Below are 14,759 nucleotides of genomic sequence, written 5' to 3' on the forward strand. Positions count from 1 at the left end.
CAAACACAGTGGGACAGATCGGCAGACATATGGAAGAAACAATGTAAGATCAACAATCAAAGGTGAGGCTTTAAAATACCCCTAATACACAGAACAGGAGGTGGATACGAGCACAACCCTTGAGAACAAGATCATGTGTGCTTATAATCAGAAGTTTATCCTTTGCCTTCTCCATAACAATGTAGTGTAAGCACGTGTTGCTTATATCAGATATGTGGTTATATACAGTGTGCTTATATCTAACTTGCACTTCAGAATGCTCACCCATTCCTGGCATACAAATCGTCTATTTCGAAAGCAAGGTCGTCAGTTTCCTGCAAACCGTTTATTTATTGAGAGGCAAAACGTTAAATGTGTTTTTCGCCATTTCAATTTGGGATTAATCCTTTCGACAGCGAGGCAGACTGCGGGCATGAAAAAATACATCTGGTTGTCGAATGTACTCGCTAATTCACTCCACACTCCTTACTCTGATGCAGCGCGCATGTTTTACATAGCTTTCATCCCACCTCAAAGAGAGGCGTGACATTCGATAGCTCCACACCAGATGATTGCCCTATATGCCCTCTTGATCACAAGCATGACTATATTCATGCAATCTAAGCACCCACCATTGAGAACGCTTGACTCACCATGGAAAGGCGACAAGGTTAAATTTCGATTTAAAGCTTTCGTGACTGCAGGGATTCATCTTCTTGGTTCTTTCGGTAAAGTCACGTAGAAGGGAAGTAATAAAATAATAAAAATAAAACATAATAAATTAATTCTCACGACGTTTCGGCCACACCGCAAGCAGCTGTCCTCAGGTGAAGAACAGGTCTGTCGGGGAGACAGCGTCTGAATGAAACACGCTGTCTCCCCGACAGACCTGGTCTTCACCTGAGGACGGCTGCTTGCGTTGTGGCCGAAACGTCGTGAGAATTATTTTATTATGTTTTATTTTTATTATTTTATTACTTCCCTTCTACGTAACTTTACCGAAAGAACCAAGAAGGCGACAAGGTTAATTTAGCCCATCCTCCCTCAATAGTTAATAAAATAAGTATCACTTTGTGGGAAGTCACCAGTAGCTGTATAGCAAAAATGACTGCCTCAAACTATGCACGGCCCTTTTATCAATCGTCAGCTGAATCAGCCTCCCCACACTGTACTGTTCAAGGGGGTTATTTGGCCGTACGTCACTACACTGGTCGGTACGGGTTTGTGAAGACGGGAAGAATAAGACGTCAGAACATAGAAGTGCAATAAAACAATGGATGATGTTGCTGCACTACCTGATAAAGTAACACCGCAGCAGCAGCCTACAAGCACCTGTTTGTATGCATGGCGGCCACCCATCAAAGCACACTCAACCTTGCTTGGCCTCCAAGAGCTCATGAGATTAGACACATTCTGTGTAATTTTCCTCCCACTGAACGAATGCCGAAGTTCACCACTGGCTCAGAGAAAGCCAATGGAGATGAGCACCACACCACACGCTCGCGTGAACTTGCGAGACATTTTTACTTGACTTTCTGATGCTATGGTCTAATGTTGTAATTAAGTTCCGGAATAGGGTTACTGCCAATATGAACACCACGATCCAAAGATGATCCCCCTTAGGCGAAATTCCCAATACTCATCTCAAGTGAAGCCACTGGATATACTGTACTCTCATTATCCAAAAGAAGATTATCCTACAGCATTGGATACCCCCCGGATGCTCAAGCTTGACAGAGTAGAGACCATAATAGTACATGCTACCATTTCTGGGAGATTTCCAACAGTGTAAAACATCTTGTGATGTCAGATTTGCATGGGAAATTGATGCAAAATTGATCAATTACACAGCGTTTGTTTTATAATTAAATTGAATTAGGTTATGTAATTCTTAATCGGGTAACAAAATGATAAAATATTGACATTGTAAAATACTTTTTGGATAGCTGCTCATTGGTGGCCCGGAGCCACTGATGGTAATTCCATATTATTATGGTGGGGGCCTGTCTCCACAGTAATACCTACCATAGATGTATTGGTAACATTAATTATTGTTATAGTGACTCAGTTTTAAAGCTGATTTGGCCATTAATTGCGACAATCTTGATTTGAAGTTTTCGTGACTGCAGAGATCCAAACTCTTTGGTTCTTTCGGTAAAGTCATGTAGGTATAAAATAAAATAAATTTAATCACGACGTTTCGATCGCAACGCAAGCAATCATCATCAGGTGGGAAAACCACAGCAAGATTTTTTTTTATTGAGACACTTTCCTCTGCTCTTAATACTCTCAAAACATAATGTCCTAACATTGCATTTTGCTCTTTCTCGTACAACTTGTAAGTTGGAAAACTTTCCGTTCTAAGATTGCATTTTGTTTCGAATTAAACTCTTGTTATCAGTTGTTCATGAATTGGGAGAAAAAAAACCAAGCCTAACTTTAGCCCACTCTGACTTTGAGCGGCTGAAACCTAAAACATTTTTCCGGCCCCACCATATATGCATTTAATTTATTTTTACAAACGTAACAAGTGAGCCATGATGCCATGCCCTCAGCTGAGCTCAAGACCTTATCAGGTCTGCATACACACACTCACAATTTAAAAACCACAAAACTCACTGCGCCACGCAGAGCACAAGCACTTTTGCTCCAATGAAAATCTAAATGACAATCTCACCTGGCATGAAACAACAGATATTAAATAGTTTGTGCAGGATTGTCAGAACGCACGCACGCATGCATGCATACATGTACGTACATACATGCACACGTACGCACATAACATCTACAGGGATCCTAAACAGTTACGATTTTATCTGAATTATGAACTCAATTGTTCAGATAACACCCATAATTCAATATTCTTGCTAACATGTTTTAGAGGCACTATGTCAAAATTACACTTTATGAATAACATGCCACATTTGATCACACTCATAATACTATGCCAACATTACAACCTGCTCCTCAGTACCTTGTACATTGTTCATGGCTTTTGTTGAATTTTATATATCGCGTTAATGTGTATTTGTTCAATTAATGTACATTCAGGATAAACAAAGACAACTCACCCCTCTTGGACTAGGAACAAGTGATGGGCCAAATGATGTCCGCGAGTGTTTATTGTGACTGGCACCGCACACGAAGCGATGTGGTGGAGCCAACATCGCACGAGACTGTCCACCTTTGCCTCTTCATGCCTGATCTTAAACACATTCCTGCGGAGGGAGCTGGTAGGAACGTTGGGTTGCTCGGTCAATGGCCAGGGTCAACGGCGGCGTGGTGTATTCCGCAAATATGGCTGACTGTGAGGGCGGGCACAAGCCGGCGTGAGTAGGTTAAACGTTGAGTTTTATAAGGGCACCACGGGGAGACCAGCCCCTCCCCACCCAGCCCCTCCCCACCCTCCCCTCCCCACCCAGCCCCTCCCCACCCTCCCCTCCCCACCCAGCCTCTCCCCACCCTCCCCACCCAGCCCCTCCACACCCTCCCCTCTCCACTCAGCCCCACCCCTCCCATTTTTGTATGCACGACGGACGGACACAATCATCCCCTGTGGGCTGGTGGAACCAGATGGTTCCTACCAGTATCACACCATAGCAGGTACTCATTTCAGTCTCAGTGAACATATTTGAGGGTTATGCCATGTAGAGATACCAATTGCCACAGGATTAAATATTAAACCCAAGTACTTTCTAACATGCCAACATTGTGCAAACATGTTAAAGTAGAGCCCAGCAATATGTTGCTCAGGCCACTTGCTGGCAGAAGGCCCTCCACTATAGGGAGCTCTTACAGAGCCTCTTCAGATGTTTTTGGCCAACTCTTCACCGCTGGCCAGATGTCTTGTAAGATGTGAAGAGTATGCACACGCTACCTGCTCAGACTAACTCTGGTGCAGGGTGGACAGAGGCGGTAGGCTTTAAGAAACGTGTCCATTGTTTCAACTGTTGTGTTGGGAGATCGAACTCGTGACCGCTGAATTGCAAGTCTAGTGTGCGCTGACCATAGCACCAGTGGCTCAGAAAAGTAGCCCTTGGTACACGTTAATCTATATGGAGGGGTTATGAGGTTTTAAATAACGGAAACATAAAATACATAAGTATCTTCACGCTAAAATACATAGACATTTACTTATCTCACCTTCATTATCAATCGTTTAGATATTATACAGCTCTGGACATACAAAAGTCAAAGATCCCCATTATAGCCTTAATAGACTTCATAGACTTTCGGGGCAAGTGCTGTTAGTGAGCACCTATGAAGGCCGGAAAGGTACACGAGTGGGTGGATGGGTTGTCAGCATCACGGCCGGCCACCTTGGTCTCCCTAGTGGCGTTGTTTACACACATCGCACCAGCTACTCATTTGAGTTGACATCGGGGAGGCCCACGACCAGTTCAGATATTCGTCACCGGTATTGGCTGTGAGCAGGAATCGAACCAGGGAAACTGGGTTCGTAGCGCAACGCGCCAACCACAACAGTGCAAACGTACAGACCCAACACACGCACATGCACACAAGTACAGACCCAACACATGTACACACACACACGTACAGATCAAACTGGCTACCACTTGTTCCCCAATTCGCACAGTTGAACAGAGGTTAATAATAGACAGCTGCAGATTCAAGTGTAATAATGAAAGGCCACCAAAATTAGGGGTCACCAATCTGTGGATTGATTGCATCTCCAAACGAACCGCCACACCCATCATTTCCAATCGATGAAATGCAAATAATTTGACATAAGACTGTGTTTTTAGTGATTGAATCCACAGGCTCCCCTTGTTGTGCAGGAGAGTAAATTCTCCGCCAGAAATCTGAACGGCCCGGGGAGATTGGGTTGGAAGGCTGCAACGTGGGGGCGCGGGTTCAGTCACTGGCTGACACTGGGGCTTGCTAATGAATCAGGCAGTTTGCACTGCACTGGGAGATTGTAAAAAAAAATACATACATTCCTCTGGTTATTCCTATATAAGGGCACAACAATTATAATCAATACTAAACAGCCATGCCTTGGTCTACTACCAGCTGAGCTGAAGAATCTATTTTATTAATTCTGATTTCATATAAATGTGCCCAATGAATGCACAATGTAATCAAGTAACCTTGATTTAACCTCACGATATATTAAATGCGATGACACATTGTACTCACGATGCAACTACTATTTAAACCTTGCGTATTTATTTCTGTTTTTCTCCGTTTTTCATTGCTGCCTTGACCGCAGCTATGTTCTTCTTATAGGTCCGCTCATCGATATTGGACATGGAGATGCTTTGTATTTTCGTTGTATTTCTATGTATTCTTTGTTGTTAATATTAATGTTTTCAAATAAATGGATTCCTTCCCTTGCACCAGATGAGAGCACGATCAAATTATATCAACACCGAAGCTGCTCTGTCTTTGAATATCAGCGTAAGCATGAACGCGTTCCGTTAGAATTGTGTCTATGAGAACTCACAACACTTTTCACAGCAACGAAAGTCGTTGGCATTTTGTTTGGGGCTGGAAGGGGACTTCAAGCCAAATAAAATTATGAACTAATTTCGTACACCAGGTAAACACATTCCTAAAAGGTGATGCTGTGTTTGGAGCTCTAGCCCCATAATCAAAAGGGTGCAAGTTCGAATTCCAGTTGGGGTTTGAGTAATTCATCCCTACAGGGTCAATAAAATGGTCTACTTATACTGGCCCCTGCCATAGAAATGTGGAATTTCAACCACTGACTGAGGACCATCAAAGGATAATCACACTTTCCCAGTTGACACATTTAAATGTGAAAATGCGTAGAACTTTGTAACACGCTTGTCGCTGCTGGCAAATATTTATTTGGCTTTGGCCAAATCATTTGGCTTTGGCCAAATCAAGCACACATGTGTCAAGCACACGAGAGACCTTGATGGGGGCATTCGTTGCGTGCGTCTTCAAGGTGCCCTGTACAAAACCGTGCATCTCAGCCGTTTTGCCTGCCCACTTTTTCAAAGACATGGATCGAGGCGCCAGCCGCTTGCCCAGGCTGTTAAGCTAAATGTAAATAAAAAAAATTGTCCAATTTGAGTAATGCACTGCACCCCCCCACCCACCCAGCTGTCAGTGAGCCCACTCATCGCTCCCTTGCCCGAGTCACTTTTCAGCAAGCAACGCGTTTGTTATGCAACAGTCTCACAACGCTCGAGCAGCAATTATTGTACGGCTTTATTATTTGTTTATTAAAGATCCTCTCTCCATTTGGCCAGGTCGTGGCTGTTGTTGAACTGATCATTCGATGGGTGTTGCCAGCCCAAATCCTTATCTAGAGTCGATTGAGCTCATGATCTTTCTGGGTTCGAAAAGTCAGCAGGGATGAATGAACGGGAAAGATGAATATGCCGGGGTAACGTTGAATTTTCACCACAGACTGTGTCACCAACAGAGTTGAATGTTGCCCAATGGCTTAGTTAAGCAGGAAGATACTTTAACCTTGACATTAAATTGGTGTAATAAAAAGATCTAACTGGTGAATCGTTTTAAAAAATGCAAAGTTTGTAATTGCAATTCTACACACACAGTAATTAAAATCCACATTATTTAATCATTTGGAATATATGACTATAACACGCAAATGCACGCTCTTACGAAGTACATCACAGGGCCTTAAATATCCAGTTAACAGGCAGCTCTAATAATGCATTATGGAATCGCTGACTGGAAACTGGCTCAATCTCACGCGCAAGCTAAATACAAATCTTCCCAGCCATATCATTTATCACAGCCCTATTATTTCAACCCGTCTCGGCGACCGTAAAAACAACAGCAACATTAAGCTTTAAACTATGAAGACCTAACAACTGCTGCCAACACCAAACATCAGCCAGCTTTACAAGTGCAGCGCACACATGTAGCGGGGCTCTGGCTGAACTCCCGACCTCCCTAATCCAAGTTCACGAGCATCCCCACACCCCACAGCCCGTTATGGAGCCTCACCACGCACGCCTTGCGTGTGCGGCAGCAATTAGTCCCGAGGACCCAACCGTCAGACGCTCCACGCGAACACGCTCGTGCGTGTGCGCACGTGTGAGGTACGAAGCAGACCGATAATAAAATGTGGTGGTGGGGGGGGGGGTCGTGGAGGTGTGGCTATGCCTTGGAGCGCCGCCCTCATTGTGACATGCTCAAGCTCCCATTGTCCACTCCCCACAACCCCAAGCCAGCCGCCCCCCCCCGGCCCCCCCAGCCCCCCCACCCTCTCCCTGGCACAAACGAACTCCCACCCCCCCCCACCGTGCTGAGTTACTCATCCAGGCTAGGACACTGGTCGTGAAGGAGAGAGAATCCCAGAGGCAGCGGCTGAATGGGACGACAAAAACGCAGGCTGCGCGCGGACTCCAGCAACGGTGCCCGGGAATGAACGAGCAACGGCACGGAACCTGCCGGCCGTCAGCGGGTGAGTGACGCCCGGCTGCGTGCGCGGACGCAACGTTGCCTCCGTCACCTGCGCGCTATTTGAGTTTACTGACGTACACGGAGCTGCTAATTTGAGGGTTCCTGTTTTGAATAAATCGCTTATGCTGAAGGAGCAAACAAGTTGACGTTTATTTGGTCGTTTTGGCCACGCGAGTGAGAATCCGGCCGGACTGCGCCATGGTTACACAGCGCAAGACTCACAATTATAAAACTGTGACATTTCAAAACCCAATGGGTGGCTGATTGCTGGTTTTGGGATCCATGAAATGAGCACCGCTTTGTGGTAACCCAAGAGTAGTCGAGCTATGGATAGACTTGACCCTGGTATGAGAATGAGGAATGTAATCACTAACTTCAGGCTGCCTGAAAATATAACCATCACAACTATATTTGTAAATGTTGTGGATTGGCTCTCCAACACACCGGTGTGTTGTACTAGTGACGAATTGGCCACGTTCTGTTTACATGACAACCCTTACAAGTTGGCTGTGTCGGGTGGTGGCGGGTTTAACGACACATTTATATATTTACGCAATCTAACCCCAAAAAACCTCTATTATGGACAACTATGCTCGTTTGAGCTGTGAGCCACGTTTGACAGCCGCCTTCGAATTGAACAGAAAAGTAATAATATACTGCATTTAATGCGACCAAGCACAGCCAAGACATATTTGTTGAGTTTCCTTTTGCTTAAGACTGAGAGAAGATGGATAATTAAAATGTTAATACAGAACCACACTTTTGAAAATTATTGTTCAATATCGTAACTGCTAATATCAATTTAGTCACTGTACGGATTCGTGATATTCTCCACAGTGCTAGTTAGGTTAGTGTGACCGATTTGAGTGTCATGCTCAAAACGTCTTGACTGCCCACCAATGTCAAATAATTGCAACGGAATAAAACGCCACAGTGTTTAAACATTAGATATTACATTTTTTATTTATATAGACTGTGGTGCATTGCATGCTATTTAAATAGTCATGCAATCATTTCACAGGGCCTTAAAAAAATACGGATGTCATACACAGGAGGGGGAAATATAACACCCAAGCTGTTCCAGAACAGTTTCAGAGTATGTTCCAATCAGTTCCACATGAGACACGACTGCATACGTGAATGCACAACACAAAGATCCTTTGTATAGCCTTAACAAATATTTGGGGCAAGTGCTGTTAGCGAGCACATGTGAAGGCAGGGCATGGCACATGACGGGGTGGGTGGCCAGCACCATGCCATGCCATCTTTGTTTTCCAAGGGGTGATGTTTGCATACTGCATCAGGTACTCATTTGAGGCAGAGTCTACTTAGGGAAGGCCCAGGACGGATTCAGATCATCATCACTGTTGTTGGTCATGAGCGGGAATGGTACTCGGGACACCGGTTTCGTAGCGCAGCGTGCTAACCCTAACACTACCGCTCCCCACATGCACGCATGTACACACACATATACATTTGCAGTTAGTCTAGTCAACAGCAGAAAATGTAAAGGTTTAGTAAGATTGATGTATTTGCTAAAAGCCGCTAAACATCACTGACACTTCGGGAGACCACTGTCCAATAACCCAGGGTTTATAAGTTAATAAGCCATAAATCAAACAGAGCATAGTTTCTTGCACTGGGGTGAAAAAATGACCACATATTTAATTATCAGGTCCTCGAAAGTGCTCACACAATGGTGAAATATTAAAAGGAAGAACCCTTACTTATCAGGAACTGCATTTCCCTGCATTTGGTTTGTTACACGCACGAGTGCCGCTTAGAATCTGGAGATTGTTTTTCATGCTCTGATCATACAGGTGTGTGTATTTAAAGCAAGTGTCACGATACAACTCGATAAGTGATAAAAGTCCAAAATAAAAACTCACCACCTTCATAATTTAAACCGTTAAATCCACTGCAAAGAGACTTGGATAGCTTAACTTGAATGTCAATGCTTATCCTGCTAATGTATTATTTCCCCTGAAATTAATTTGAGATAAGTTTCTCTGGCTAGAGACATCATATTGACAATTAAAAAGGTAGGATTGGACAAAACCCATTGCTAAAAAAACGATGGGCCAGTAGTTAAGACATGAGCCGAGCAATGGAGTCTTCTTTCTTTAATATAGGCTGATGTAGATGCAGAGCAACAACGACAATTTCGCATTCAGGTGGTCAAGCCAGATAACAGCATCAGGAGCAGCGGAGTAGTGTATCGTTGTAGTGTCTGTGGATCGGGGCATTACATGATTATATGTTGTACGGTCTTGTTCTGGACGACCAGTCGCACAACACTGGAGAGTTTTTTTTTTTCGAATCGAGCAAATCAAGTGACAGCCAGAGAAGGGAATGCATCCAAGAGTACGGCCGCCACGGAGACGAACTCATGAAATCAGCTCGTGCGCAGGTCTTAGGTGAATCGTCGCATCGCGGGATCGTGAGAGATGAGGACGGCATGGGGGAGGCCTTCATCCGGCAGTTGGCCGACTGTGACTGATGATGTCTGTGATGAAGTTTAATATTTTGGATTTGTGCCAAAAAGCAGGCACACTGTTTCTTACACTTGTGAACCACAAGTCACATGGTATTTATAGTCTAGCCTGCAGCAGACTGCAGCGTGCTCAGCTAACGTCCTGTAGCACTGCCGAGGCAGAGGTGGGATGTGAACCAGAAACCCCGCACTACGTGTCCGGACAGCAAGCGCACTGACAATTATCAAAGCCAGCTGCCCCCACGTTCACGCGCCGTATACAATTTCAGTTCATTATTTGCAATACTCCATTTATAAATTGGATATGAATGACAGCCGTGCAGGATCGAATACCATATTGCTATACAAGGCGTGCATTACAATAAGGTAACCATAACGCACGACTTCTCTACTCCGCTGCCACGCTGTTAAAATTAGCCCAGCATGCCGTGGACAGACGTACGACCACATGATAACGTTTATCACCTTTTAAAGCCAACTCGCTGCTGTGCATTTTTTTGTACTCCCTACTGCAACATTTTTTGTGAATCCAGCAGCCAGATGTTAATGGAGCGTGGATCACTGCAGAGTGTGGCGTGATATTGGCGTCGCGCTGCATCTTAAAGACAGATAATAATGCAAGTGCCCAAGTTAAGAGGTTCTGTTTTATTAAGCGGTTGTTTTCAACGACTTTGCAAGCGTTCATTAAGAAATGTATGCGTCGGTGCCACAACAGGATTAGCTAAGAGCAGCAACGGGCGATGTGCGTATGCAACAGGAAACGCAGCAACCGACCTCTGTGCCTCAGCTGTAAGAGTGTGTTGTGGGGTCCTAAGGCAGATGCGGCGCTTAGTGGGCATGGCACACAGTCAGAATGCTGCAAATTCACTTCACGATGCCTCGCTGACCTTCTGGTTATCTATAAATTGGGCACCACTTTCTTAGAAGTCAACATCTGTTGTCCTATGAAACGACTGGTTTCATCATAGCCATGTGGAATTTCTACCAAACGGCTGAGAGCTGTAATTGTAGATTGCTACTGTCTGCCCTATACATATTTTAGCTGAGAAACACTTTTCTGACATTTTTTACTCTTAACAGCATTACGTTTTAACCCCTGCTTCAGGACACACCTGTATCGTGGGTGTAATTAATTAGCATAACCTAAAAGGTGGCTGGGTGACTCATGGGATTGATTTAATGCTCGAATCCATCTTGGGTCAGCCAAAATATTCGGCTCATAAAGTGGGCGGCAGTCAACCACACAAAAAATATTTCCCAACTCCAAAGATTGCTAGGTAACTCACAGGGCTTATTGCGAAACCTGTCAGAGCTGTAAGTCAGATTGAATTCCGAGGCTCTCACCGAAGGTTACACCTGATACTCAAATGCACCACATAAACAGTATTTAGTGGGCATGACTCACAATCTAAAGGCTGCAAATTCACATCATGATTCCTGGATGACCTCTCAGTATCTATTTTGCGGGAAGTCAACATGTTACCCTCTGGAGGAAATGGGCTCGGACTTGGTCACAATGGAAAAGTATGTAAACTTTAAAGAAATTATTAAAATCTTGTTTGAATTTAGCTTAGCATAGCTCACTAGTAACAACAAATATTCATTTATATCAAATAACTGATTCGAATTATTTGGGTCTTTCGGTAAACTCACGTAGATAGGTTCAAAGAAAATAACAAAAAAAACTACGACGTTTCGATCGCAACACAAGCGTTCATCATCTTCCTGAGCGTTCGTTATCTTCCTGCTGACGACCGCTTGTGTTGCGATCGAAACGACGTAGTTTTTTGTATTTTTTTGTTATTTTCTTTGAACCTATCTACGTGACTTTACCAAAAGACCCAAAGAATACGAATTCCTGCAGTCACGAAAGCTTTAAGTCAAGATTTAACTGATTCGAAAAGAAGCATTCAATCATTGGAACATCAGAGGAACACCATCTAGTGGTTGGCAAAAAGGGAGATTTGTTGACATCTGTGCTTCCTCTTCCAAGTTTATTTCTCAAAATTGTGAGGCCGAGCTGTCTGTTGTAGTTCCACAGAGGACATGCTCTGCTATGCATGTCAGTGTCACCAGCAGAAGGTCAACAGGCCACCACAGCCAATGCCAGTAATGTCACCACCACCCTGGCATCAATTATTTTCTCATTCTAAATCCTAAAGTCCTAGCAAAGTGGACACTCATCCTTCAATGGTCTGGGCTCACAACATCCCAGTCAGAGGTCTTTAGGCCATCCCCTTAAGTTCCTGACCTCTGCATGCCACTCATTAACACGTTTGGTAAATCTCTCCTGCATCCTGCACAGATGCTCCACCAATCACAACCTCATCTTCCTGATTACATTCTTGTCATGTTTGACCCCAAAGCTCCAAGTTATTTGTATGTATGTTGAACTTCTTTTGTACCGTAACGTAGCCAACCGTGCCCTATCCTGCAACGCCATTTCAAGCGTCTTCTGCATGCGCCTATTATTAAAGACCAGAACCAACTGGATAGTTACTTGGTAATTCAGATGCACATAATTGATTGGTAAAGGAGTTAAGTGTGTTGAGGTTGGATTTGATAACCCCCAAAGGGAAAGTAACTGCATATAGCCCTCAACAAGCATCATACTCAAGTGCCTCGAACACAAAGGATGATTTATAATTGTTAGAGGGCAGCCATGTATGATTCGTTAAAAGTAGGTTTAACTATATTAGGCGATGTACCATTTAGGTACGAGCACCAGTTTGGTAGGAGCACCGGAGTGACTTAAGTACCTTGCTTTAGCGGCACTTGCAGATGTACTAATGCATATACAAAAACAAGGTGCCAAATGCACGATAATTTATACTGTCAAAATGATTGAAGAGATGTGACATCATGTCGGTTTACAAGACAGGCAACAAGCCTTTCTCAGCTCTAAATAATGTAATTCCAATTGCAGGCAGCAATTAACATGAATTATTACACTCATGAGACATGCATTGAGTTATACATGCCAGAATCAATTACTTTATTCAACCTACTAGAATACAACAAAATCCTTCATGCTAACATTTGTAAAGAGACAGAAAAAACTATAACTAGAGAGAAGCACAGATAAGACGGACTATACATATGAAACAGAAAGTACATATTAGAGACTACAAATGTGATGTCACAGCAACAACTTGAGACATTTGTGACAGCACGTGTCAGTACAGATTTAGCAACATTAACAAGGCAGAACAAAAATAGACAGCCAGAACAAACAGGACAGTACTGACAGTCTGTAATACTCGTCCTTCCGATATGAGGAAGCCACTGGACCTATGCACATTTAAATATAGATTGGAAACTAATTTCTTAAGAACTGCTTTTTTGCGTTTAGTTTGTTGTCATTCCCCCGCACCTCTGATGAGCACGGTTGGTTATGTACGGTGCATAAGAAGTGCAACCATACATCCAGACTATCAAAAATTAGACATAATACAGCGCAAACTGGACAAGAACGCAATCAAGATGAAAAAAATCAATTCTTGAATGGAATCGCGACCTGCAAATCACGACCATTTATAGATCCACAGGGGAGTGAATCTGTACACGCTTACGCAGTGCCTAGAACGCCGATATGATTATTACTCTTTGGTTTTTTTGGTAAAGTCACGTAAAAAGAGAAAACAATAACTTTAATAATAGCATACGACGTTTCGATTGCAACACAAGCAATCAACATCAGGTAAAAATGAAAGAGAAAACAAAACCTAGTAATCTTCTTGGTTCTTTCGGTAAAGTCACATAGAACGACCTGTTCTTCACCTGAGGACGGCTGCTTGCGTTGCGGCCGAAACGTCGTGAGAATTATTTATATGTTTTATTTGTATTATTTTATTATTTACATTCTACGTGACTTCACCGAAAGAACCAAGAAGATGAACCCCTGCAGTCACGAAAGCTTTAAATCGAAATAAAACCTAGTAAACTTAGAAATATAATGTAATACAACACAGATAGTCGGCTAACATAACAGTCAACACCCTACCTGGTTGATTACGTACTTCCAAAGATTGCTAAATTTAAGAGAGAGACAAAACACAGAACAGGAGACACATAGACAGACACGTAAGCAGAGAGAGACAAACACATAGGCACACAGAGAAACGACACCTCTGTGTCGAGGCCAAACTGCCTCGTGGCATCTTCTTGGTTCTTTCGGTAAAGTCATCTAGAATGGAAATAATAAAATAATACAAATAAAACATAATAAAATAATTCTCACGACGTTTCGGCCACAACGCAAGCAGCCGTCCTCAGGTGGAGAACAGGTCTGTCGAAACGTCGTGAGAATTATTTTATTATGTTTTATTTGTATTTTATTATTTCCATTCTACGCGACTTTACCGAAAGAACCAAGAAGATGAATCCCTGCAGTCACGAAAGCTTTAAATCGAAAAATGCCTCGTGGCAATTTGGTCGGATACTTCAGAGAGAAGTATTCAGATTTATTACAAATACTTGTAAGCATATATTGTCACTGGTTGTACCAAGTCTCCATGCAGTGTGTGCAAGATGATCAGGCAGGACATTTATGCAATAACCTTGATATTTTAGCACATAATTGGAGACGTAACAAATTATATTATCCCCATTTATTTGCGAATACAACACTGAGAGGTAGTTTCCTTAAATCGCTAACTGAATCCTATTACCTGGACATTATAGCAGAGGAGCAGGAGTTACCAATAAGTGGCAGGAGATTCATCCTATTATCCGCATTTACCTGTGGGTGACAATGTGGATAACTTGGTTCTTTTTGCGGACAAATTCAAATAACAGCATCCACACACGCGGATGAGAGGAGTTTTGGAGATTAAGATAAATGTTTCATTTCCTGAAG

The 14,759-nt window shown here is 43.2% G+C and overlaps 2 protein-coding genes across 2 annotated transcripts in view; one reads left to right on the forward strand and one right to left on the reverse strand.

The window, feature by feature from the left end:
* The window catches only part of AVEN (apoptosis and caspase activation inhibitor), a 49,477-nt gene that overhangs the window by 19,537 nt on the left and 15,181 nt on the right, over positions 1-14,759 (reverse strand). The window lies entirely within an intron of this gene.
* The window catches only part of LOC133347255 (muscarinic acetylcholine receptor M3-like), a 29,283-nt gene continuing 21,794 nt past the window's right edge, over positions 7,271-14,759 (forward strand). Inside the window, exon 1 of the mRNA XM_061559373.1 lies at positions 7,271-7,408. The gene's annotated coding sequence lies outside the window, so the exon portion shown is untranslated. The remainder of the gene's footprint in view (positions 7,409-14,759) is intronic.

This window comes from Lethenteron reissneri, chromosome 25, assembly GCF_015708825.2.
Source record: "Lethenteron reissneri isolate LAM-NWPU_2019-01 chromosome 25, ASM1570882v1, whole genome shotgun sequence".
Lineage (NCBI taxonomy): Eukaryota > Metazoa > Chordata > Hyperoartia > Petromyzontiformes > Petromyzontidae > Lethenteron > Lethenteron reissneri.